An 11,285-nucleotide genomic window follows, 5' to 3' on the forward strand; every position below is an offset into this window, starting at 1 on the left:
AGAAGCAGGCTTCCCGCTGAGCAGGGAGCCCGATGTGGGACTCGATCCCAGGACCCTGGGATCATGACCTGAGCCGAAGGCAGACGCTTAACGACTGAGCCACCCAGGCGCCCCCCGAAGATGTTTTTTTTTTTAAAAAGATTTTATTCATTTATTTGTCAGAGAGAGAGAGAGCACAAGCAGGGGGAGAAGCAGGTTCCCCACTGAGCAGGGAGCCCGATGCTGGGCTCCATCCCGGGACTCCGGGATCATGACCTGAGCCGAAGGCAGACACTTAACCAACTGAGCCACCCAGGCATCCCTATTGACACCTGAAGCTTTATGTATCGGTAACTGGCTGGGTGATCTTTAGCCACCCTCTCAACATTTCCACCAGTTACTCGAATTACTATCAGTCTGGCATACTTGATATAAAATGTTGGCATATATCTTTTGATTCATTCTTCATTCATGGTCCGACTGGTTCTTTTTTCCAGGGTCTTGAAAATCTTCTAGTGCTTAATATTTCTGATTTTCCTCATTTTTTCTGTCCAGCCCCACTCCATTTGTTTCCATATCCTATTATGCCATTTCCACTGATGCTGAAGTCTTCAAATAATTTCCCTTAAGCACAGTTTTTATTTTTTTTATTTTTTTATTTTTTTTAAGATTTTTTATTTATTTATTTGAGAGAGAGAGAATGAGAGAGAGCAAGCACATGAGAGGGGGGAGGGTCAGAGGACGAAGCAGACTCCCTGCCAAGCAGTGAGCCCGATGCGGGACTCGATCCAGGGACTCCAGGATCATGACCTGAGCCGAAGGCAGTCGCTTAACCAACTGAGCCACCCAGGCGCCCCAGCACAGTTTTTATCATGGTTCTCCAGTGGCATTTGGTAGGCCTGATCATAATAGATAAAAACCCTCCAGCCAAATCAAGACTGCTCATTCACTTCCTCTTTTCCATGCTTCCCCAAGCTTATTTTCTATTATTTCCTATTCCTGTTCTGCTCCATCCCAAACTATCTACTTTCCTTCTCTTGTATGACTACACAAATATTGTTTAAGAAAAGGTCAAACACATTAATTATCTCTGCCTGAGCAATCATTGTGGGAACACCGGAGTCAGCAGTCAGAGATTCGCATCCCGGCTGTGCCATTCACTAATGTGATCTTGGTGGAAGCTACCCCTTTAAGCTGTTTCCCCCGCTCATAAAATAAGATCAATGGAACCAGTCTTAGATTTGTTGTGAGAACCCCCTGAGGTAATGCAGGAGAAAGTGTTCTTTAAACTTCCAGGCAGTGTGTAAGAATAAGGAGAGCTCGGTGACATGGACAGTTCAATGTCCAGAAAGCTACTGCGGGCTCCCCTTTGATGTGATCTGATTTTGACGGGAGAAGCAGATATCAAACAATTTTCTAATCTAAAAATTAAAAACCAAACTCTTGAATAAAAACAGCTGACTTACAGATGTCACTCTGCTTGGTCCCTGCCTTTTACTTGAGAATCTGTTCTTTGCTCAGCATCTTGGTTCATCATGACAAGTAAACCTTAGCTTCTTAAGAGTTGGCAAGCAACACACTTGTCTCTGAGGATATTTAAATCTTTTTTGGCTCATGATCATTTCCTCTTGGGTGTTGAAATGAAATGATGCCTTCCAGCCTTTCTGAAATAGAGCTGTAAAAGAGACTCGTGATGTTCTCATTTTGACAAAATGGTCTTCATAAATCACAGATGTAACTGTCTGTGGTCATACTTAAGAGCTCCTCAAGATCTCTCAAATCTCCTGCTTTAGGTTTAGATTCCAACTATTTAGGTTCTTTTTCCACCTCTCTCTTTCTTTTCTTTCTTAGTGTTAATTAACTGAGGATACTTCCCTGATTTTTTTTCCTCTGTTATTTTCCTAGTGCTTGCATTTTTTCCTGGTAGTTTTGACAGACCATCTGTCAAAATTTTGCTGGTTTCACGGCAGTTTCATGCTGTTTGCTCTCTCTCTCTCTCTTTTTAAAACTGCACAAATAATACACAAATAAATTCTCATTGCAAATGGTACAAACAATACATAAGTTTATAGAGAAACATATTGGGGTTCCTACTCACCCCGATCCCATTCCTCATTCCGTCCCTAGAGGTAACCATTAACTGTTACAATTTGATGGATATCTGTATTAGTCATGGTTCTCCAGAGAAACAGAACTTATAGGATAGATGTAGATATAGATATAGAGATAAGAGATTTATTATAGGATTTGGTTCACATGGTTATGGAGGCCAAGATGTCCCACACTCTGCCATCTGCAAGCTGGAGAACAAAAAAGCTGATGATATAATTCAGTCCAAGTCTAAAGACCTGAGAAGGGAGTGAGGAGCAATGGCATAATTCCCGGAGTGAGTCCAAAAGCCCAAGAACCAGGACCACCCATGTCTGAGGGACAGGAGAAGATGGATGTCTCAGCCCAAGCAGAGAGGCCGAATTTACCCTTCCTCTAACCTTTGTGCTTTATTCACATCCTCACTGAGTTGGATGATGCCCACCTGCCCTGGTGTGGGTGACCTGCTTTACTCAGTCTACTGATTCAAATGCTCATCTCTTCCAGAGACGCCCTCAGAGACACACCCAGAAATAATGTTTTGTCAGCTATCTGGGCATGCCTTAGCCGCATCCAGTTGACACATAAAATTAACCATGACAGTATCCTTCACTTGTCTTTCTATACATGTAGATCATGGACATCCATATCTTTTACATAATGGGTCTATGATGCAGTTGTATTATTTTTTTATTTTTTATTTTTTAAAGATTTTATTTATTTATTTGATAGAAAGAGAGACAGTGAGAGAGGCAACACAAGCAGGGAGAGTGGGAGAGGGAGAAGCAGACTCCCTGCTGAGTGGGGAGCCCGATGTGGGGCTCGATCCCAGGGCCCTGGCAGACGCTTAACAACTGAGCTACCCAGGTGCTCTATGATGCACTTTTGAAAGATTTAATAATCTTAAAGAAATTTTCATGTCACGACACATGTATCTACCTCATTCTTTTAATGGTTGTACAGTGCTCTATATGTGACTAGGTCATTATGCCTTTGTCACTCATCTATTATTGAATATTGTACAACATAGAAAACTGTCCCAATAAATACCCATGAACCTACATACATTTAAGCACATATATCTGTGAATAAATTCCTAGAAACAGGAGTGGAAGATTGATCCATTAGGATGTAAACTTGATCCTCATCAGGGATTTTTTTTCTGAACACTGAAAGTCTAAATTATAGTGTAGCATATAGTAAGCACTCAAAAATATTTGTTGAATTGAATTGAAATAGAATCTGCATTTTTAATATAATGAGAGCCATTGTATTAAGAGATTAGGGACTCAGGTCATGGTCCCAGGGTCCTGGGATCAAGCCCCACATCGGGCTCCTTGCTTAGTGGGGAGCCTGCTTCTCCCTCTCCCTCTGCCTGCTTCTCCCCCTGCTTGTGTGCACACTCTCTCTCTATCTCTCTGTCAAATAAATAAATAAAATTAAAAAAAAGAGAGAGATTAGGGAGAAAATCATGTTTACCTTCATAAATGATGAAAAAGCATTCAATAAAATGTAACTCACATTTCTGATTTCAAGGCAAAAAGTAAAACAAAACCTTAATAAAATGTAAAACAAAACTGGGAATAAGAGAAAACTTCTTAGTTTGATAAAAAGACTATATCAGAAAGCCATAACCAACACCGTATTTCATGATGAAATAGTAGAAGTATTCTTGTTAAGGTCAGGAAACCAAAGTGGACCCTGGTAATCCCTTGCACTATTCAACATTTTAGTAGATATTCTAGACAATTCAATAAGGCAAGAAGAATAAGTTACATAGGATTATTAGAAAGGAAGAGACAAACCTGTTGTTATTTGCCAGGAAAATGATTATCTCCCTAGACAATTCAAGAGAAATCAACTTTAAAATAATTAGAGCCAATCAGATTGTTTAGTAAGGTAATCAAAGACAAGATACAAATACAAAAATTAACATTGTTCTTATACACCATTAATAGTGAATTGAAAAGGATCTAAGCTGTCTCTAATGACTTTTTCCTCACTTGATTGCTGGCAGCCACTTTCCCATGGTCACAACCAAGATACCAATCTCAAAAAATATGTCCACTTCTGAAACTTTGCTTTCAAACGCTCCTTCTTCCTATTCTTTCAGCTCAGTTGCTCAAGTAACCACCACTTTTCAGCCTTTTATAGGCATCCAGTCCCTTGACCATAACACAGCCTCAGGTCTCTCTCATCCTACCTCTCTCCTTGCTGGTTTAGATTCCATGGTCTTGTTTTAAAAAAAAAAAAAAAAGTATTTATTTATTTGTCAGAGAAAGAAAAAAAGAGAGAGAGCACGAGCAGGGGGAGCTGCAGGCAGAGGGAGAGGGAAAGGCAGCCTCTCTGCTGAGCAAGGAGCCCGACATGGGCCTTGATCTCAGGACGCTGAGATCACGATCTGAACCGAAGGCAGACGCTTAACTGACTGAGCTACCCAGGGGTCCCGATCGTCTTCCATTTTAATAGCTCACTTGTAGATAATCTAATCTCACTTTCCCCTCTCCCCACCCTCGGTATTCATCTGGGGTGGGGAGGCGGAGTGTCAGAATAATTCTGATTGGAAGTTTTCTTTTGCCACCTTGGACATTTTTGGACATTTTGGACCACACAATCCAGGTAAACGCTTTTACTTTAAATTCATGATCACAGACCTCATAGACATTTGGTTTTGCCTATCGATCCCTCTGTGTTCCCTATTGGCCATTTTCCCACTCCTTGAGATGATTATGTTATGTCTCCTACTCTATGTTCAAACTTTCTGCACTCATTCTTTTCCTGCGTACTCATTCTTGAGATGATGCTCTCCCTTGACACTTCATTGTGAAAATAAATTCATTGAGAAAACAGAAACCATCAGTTTTCAAGCTCTTCATCTTCGTGACACCAAGACTACAAGCCTGCCTATTTGGACTCACATTTTTTTTCTTCCATCTGGTTCCAATGGAGTAAAACTCTTTCTTTCTATCATTAAAAAAATGATTGACATGTGCGGTACAATAAAACTGAAGAAGTTAATATTTCTTAGTTGTGAGATTTCTCTACTATGCTTCTCATTGAAATGGAAACCATCTTTTTCTTTCTTCTTTTCTTTCTTTTTCTTTTAAACAAATGTTTAATGTAATTGGATTATTTGAATTATTTATTTTTATGGTGATTAGATGCTTGTCATAGACTGCAGTGTTGGGGTATAGGCATGGAATGTTTTTTTTTTTTAAAGATTATTTATTTGACACAGAGAGTGACAGCTAGAGAGGGAACACAAGCAGGGGGAGCGGGAGAGGGAGAAGCAGGCTCCTGGCCGAGCAGGGGGCCCGATGCGGGGCTTGATCCCAGGACCCTGGGATCATGACCTGAGCCAAAGGCAGATGCTTAACGACTGAGCCACCCAGGCGCCCCTAGGCTTGGAATGTTTTAAGCCATTGAGAACCTGGATATGTTGCACTAAAAAAATTTTTTTAAAGATATATTTATTTATCTTTATAAGAGAGAGAGAGACAAAGAGCAAGAGAAGGGTCAGAGGGAGAGAAACTGAAGCAGACTCCCCACTGAGTGCAGAGCCTACTCGAGGCTGAATCCCACAACCCTGAGATCATGACCTGAGCCAAAATCAAGAGTTGGACACTCAACTGACTGAGGCACCCAGGCGTCCCAGAGTAAAACTTTTTTTAGTAATAATTTAATGGGTTAAAAAATTCTTATACTACAAATCTCTGTAGATGGGCCAAGTGTCTGGAAATTGCATGTAATGTTATTAGGGGAATATAAAAGTTATTTGACTATGGAAACATGATATAATTCAATTGGGCTTTTGTCCTTTATGAAATGGTTTTTATGGAATATAACGGAATCAACCAGAAATAAAGCAGAAGTTGTTCAAAATAAACTTTCTATGAAGAGAATTCTCTATTCCTTTAACATAATTTTCTAATGATTCTAGCTATAATCTAGTTTTGTTTTCAGATTATCTTTTGCCTGGTTTGGATCACTGTGGTTGAACAACACTGAGATAATAGTTACAAATCCAAGAACTTCTGAAATTGGAATTCAGCTCTAAGATAGCTTTAAAATAAAGGAATATGTAAACAAACAATGGCACAAAAATAAAAAAAAACCTAATAGAAAATCAGTTCAAAAGGAGAAGGCTAGAAAAGCATTGTTAAAGAACAAGCTTGGAGAACTAAGAATTTTCCCATTGGATATTATTATCTTCAATTAAGTGTCCACTGATTCAGCTTATTAGGTTGGGTTGGGCTTTGGTTGTGTTCCTGAGGGAGGATGGGGTCTCTTTATGTTTTAAAGATAGTTGGGGTTTCTGGTGATACTGGGAAGGGGGCAGAGAGAGCTCTCTAGACTTGCATATGTTGGAGGCAATTCCAGATACCTGGGTTGAGAATCCAAAAAAGAAATGAGAAGAATTCTAAGAATTTGACATTTTATGGGAAACACAATAATTAAGACACATAGTTCAGTGTGACAAGCTACACTATGGCATGTTGAAGTTAATGTAAAATAGAAAAACTCCATTAACTGAAGTGGAAAAATAAGCTCTCCTTTTCTTTCTTTTTTTTTTTTAAGATTTTTAAAATTTATTTGTCAGAGAGAGAGAGCACGCAAGCACAAGCAAGGAGAGTGGCAGGCAGAGGGAAAAGCAGGCTCCCTGCTGAGCAGGGAGCCCAAAATGCAGGACTGATCCCAGGATCCTGGGATCATGACCTGAGCTGAAGGCAGACGCTTAATCAACGGAGCCACCCAGGCGTCCCTTAAGCTCCCGTAACAGGACAATACAGAAGGGACTGAATTTAACTAGAGATCAACTGAAAACATCAACATGAATTCATTGTTCTTTTTAAGGGATTATTGCTATTGCAGTATTTTAGGGAGTGTCTTCTCTGATGTCATCCCACCTCCTTCCAACAGTCATGTAAAACAATCTAATATACATTTTAGTGCCCAATTTTGTCTCTTTTATCCTCTAATATTGTTTTCAGTTAAAAAGAACCAGGGCTTTTCAAAATATCTGATCCAGTGTCTTGGGGCAGAAAAAAATCAAGGCGAGCCTAGAACTTTTTTTTCCCAGAAAGCAGATAGTTTCAGAGACATCTGTGTGTTAAATAGGTAAAGAGGCCAGCCTGAAGAGAGGACTATTAGTGACAACCTGAGGAGCAAGGAGGGAAGTAACAACTGCCATCAGTTGGCATGGGTCTCAATGACCATAGTGTTCCCTAAGATTTTGAATTCTTACATTTATTTTATTTTATTTTTTGATCTTCAGCCCAGGCATTCTGGAATTGCCTCCAAGATATGCAGGTCCAGAAAAGCCTTCTTCAGGAAAAAACCCCACAAATCCAACTGCCAATATGATGAGTAGAATCAATAGACAATTAAAGATAATAATATGAGATAAGCAAATTATTGTTCCCAGGGTTTTCATTTTATTTTATTTTATTTTATTTTATTTTTAAAGATTTTATTTATTTATTTGACAGAGAGAGACACAGCGAGAGAGGGAACACAAGCAGGGGGAGTGGGAGAGGGAGAAGCAGGCCTCCCGCTGAGCAGGGAGCCCGATGCGGGGCTCGATCCCAGGACCCTGGGATCATGACCTAAGCCGAAGGCAGACCCTTAGGGACTGAGCCACCCAGGCGCCCTGAGGGTTGGTGCTGTGAACCCTTCTGTTGTTCAAGAGTCAACGGTACTGCCTTGTCCCTACTATAGAACAGTCACGTGAAAATAGTGTCCTGCTGCCCAAATACCATTACGATGCTTCTCCAAATATTAAGACTCAGTTCAACTTGATTCAGTCTTTTCCATGTAGTTCTATCTACATTTTTCATTTTTGTAACTAATATTACACACATATTATTACATGAATATTAAATACCTAAGAGAAGTGCTGAGCAATTATTTATAAGCAATTGGTGAATAAAATGTATTCTTAAAACCGGTGGAAATTCACAACCATATTGGATTTTAGAAAATATATTTTTTCCTCCACATTATTTTGGGGGCTTTGGTTTACCTGAATGATGTCCCAAGCCCTACGTTCTGCCTGCGTACAGGATCTGAGGCAGATTATTGAAAGTGCAGGTAGGGGCGCCTGGGTGGCTCAGTTGGTTGAGCGACTGCCTTCGGCTCAGGTCATGATCCTGGAGTCCCTGGATCGAGTCCCGCATCGGGCTCACTGCTTGGCAGGGAGTCTGCTTCGTCCTCTGACCCTATCCCCTCTCATGTGTTCTCTCTCTCTCTCATTCTCTCTCTCAAATAAATAAATAAAATCTTTAAAAAAAAAAAAAAGTGCAGGTAAAGGGTGAATTTCACTGCAATTAGTAGTCTCTCTTCTCCAAAGGAATGCAAGCCAAACATAATTGCTCCAATTCACTGGTCTCTGGCTAGATGTCTTGCACAAAAAATAATAACAGAAGGCAATTAAACACATGAACAGACTGAGTAAAATTGTGGTGTGTTAACCCTGAAAGAGAACACACCTAAATGCCATTCTCGTGATTGTACTGTTCCATAACATGTCGGCTCTCAAAAGATGCTGCAGATGTGTGTCTTGCAGAAAAACTGCTTTAATTTCATAAACCTACATAAATCATCTATGTATATATAAATTCCAACAACACATTCATGAAATCAAAGCACGTTTTCATTCTTTTCCTTCTCCTGATTACGATATTTTTCCTTTTGTATTATTCTTGGTTGTTGTTCCAGTAAACTCAACAGAGATTTTGCTGTTTTTAATTATTACATAAGCAATTCACCTGGTTTTATTTTTTTATTTGTTTAAAGATTTTATTTATTTATTAGAGAGAGAGAGTGTGCGTGCCGGAGGGAGGGGGCGGAGGGAGAGGGAGAGTCTCAAGCGGACTTCGCTCTGAGAGAGAGCACAGCAGGAGGCTTGATCTCATGAACCTGAGGTCAAGACCTGAGATCATGACCTGAGCAGAAACCAAGTCACCAACTTTGCCTCCCAGGCGCCCCCACCTGGTTTAATTTGAATTAATTAATTTATTAATTAATTATTTTAAAAAAAGATTTTATTTATTTATTTTTGCGAGAGAGAGAGAGAGAGCAAGCACGAGTGGGGAGGAGAGACAGAGGGAGAAGCAGGCTCCCCACTGAGCAGGCAGCCCAATATGCGACTTCATCCCAGGACCCTTGGATCATGACCTGAGCCAAAGGCAGATGCTTAACCAACTGAGCCACCCAGGTCCCACCCCACCTGGTTTAAAAGCCAGGCAAATAAGAATTGTAGACCAGAGTCTCATGTTCATGTATATTTTAACAACAAAGTACCTGAATTCTAGCTTGTTGTGTGCAAGTTAAGAGGCTCAGGATGTTGAAGAGTCAGAGGGACACAGACCAGGTCCAAGTATAGCTGGAAAACTGGGCAGAAACCAGACAGAACTACGCGTTCCAATGTATCCACAAACTCTAACTCTGTGTACGCCGGCCTAGTTAGCTCCGTGCATATTCATTTCTAGACCCATCTAGACTCTCTTAAAACCTGTTTCTCTTAAAATGTAAGCATGGTGACTAAATTTCTTACTTTTCCAGTACATCTGTAAAATGGGACTAAAGGCAAATAAAATGAAAGGAACATATTTCCAATCTTTCGACTCTTACGGGGAAAACTGGCACATAATTATGTGATACATACTTCAGGTTTTCTTTTTCTTTTTCTTTTTTTTTAAAGGTTTTGTTTATTTGACAGAGAGAGACACAGCGAGAGAGGGAACACAAGCAGGGCGAGAGGGAGAGGGAGAAGCAGGCTTCCCGCAGACTGGGGAGCCTGATGTGGGGCTCGATCCCAGGACCCCGGGAAGGCAGAAAAGAGGACTGAAGGCAGACGCTTAACATCTGAGCCACCCAGGTGCCCCCATACTTCAGGTTTTAAATGCTGTAAACGGCAAGTCTATCATTTTTTTTTATATACAAAACTAAAATACACTTACATTTGCCCACCACTGGTCTACTTCATATGGGTTTCCTTTTATAAAACTGCTTTATTGAACTGGTATGTATCGTCAACCCACCAATCAAGATCCTAAAACATGTTTTACATGGATCGTTTATAGAGTAACCATGTGCTTCAATGTGACTATCAAGATTGAAGTAAACCTAGTCTCAAAAAAAATAGAGGATTCTCTGTATGTTTATGACATTTCTCTTCTCAGACAACATATAGAGAAATTAAGAGCTAAGAATAGTAAGGGGGTGATGAGGTGCTCTACATTTGGAAATACAATTTTTTTTTCCTTTCAAAATAGGGTTTTGAGAGAGTGTATTGTTTCAGAAAGGAACAAAGATCACCTGGAATTTGAAGAGCTGCTATGAATAGATTACCTAGAGCTGCTTCATTTGCCACATCGATGTGATTTCTCTCATTCTCCTGGGCTAGTTTCATCCTAATTCTTTACTTTTTATTTTTGATAAAAGTAGATTTTCTTCTTGGGTCACTAAAATACTCAGTCGTTGTTTTGAACTATCAGAGACTTCCTTTATAGGGATAATAATTCAAAAATTTTTATTAAAAATTTTTTGGTGGGCCATGTTGCCCAAATACATGATTAAAACCAAGTATTTTCAATGGGTAAATCATATTTTTTTATGATGTAAGCACTTGACATTTCTACTCCCTGGATTCAGAGCAAGTAAAAGCATATTGGGAATGCCTAAACTTAAGCATGTGTAGGTTATTAATCATTAGCATATTTATGGTCATCATCACTCCATTTACAGAGATCTAGGTTTTACCAACGATTTGTATCACAATGCAAACATCAGCTCTAGCCAGCCTGTCTAAGGCAGACCCAGAACAATTGGAAATTGAATTTGGCCATCCTAACAGGCTTAAAAAGTACTGGTTTTCTAAAAAAAATCTAGGCTACAAAATGGTTTTCTTAATGACCCTATAATCACTAAACCCACATCTTTTTACTGCAACTCATTTAAAGCTGTTTGTTAGAGGTGCTTATGGTTTCTCTGAGGATTTAAAATGAGATTAAACACCTCTGACTCCTTTTAACACCCCTGCATCCTCCTTTTTCTCCCCAAGCTCATCACCACACTCCACTTCATATTTGCTTAACATTTATGATATGCCAAGAACTATGAAAAAGACAAAATTTCTTCCCTTGAGATAGCAACTTGAAGTATCACCTTACTTTTATTGTGAGTGTTTGGGGAGCATTTTTCCCATCACTTGTGTA

The sequence above is a fragment of the Halichoerus grypus genome, chromosome 3 (genome assembly GCF_964656455.1).
Source record: "Halichoerus grypus chromosome 3, mHalGry1.hap1.1, whole genome shotgun sequence".
In the NCBI taxonomy this organism is placed as follows: Eukaryota; Metazoa; Chordata; class Mammalia; order Carnivora; family Phocidae; genus Halichoerus; species Halichoerus grypus.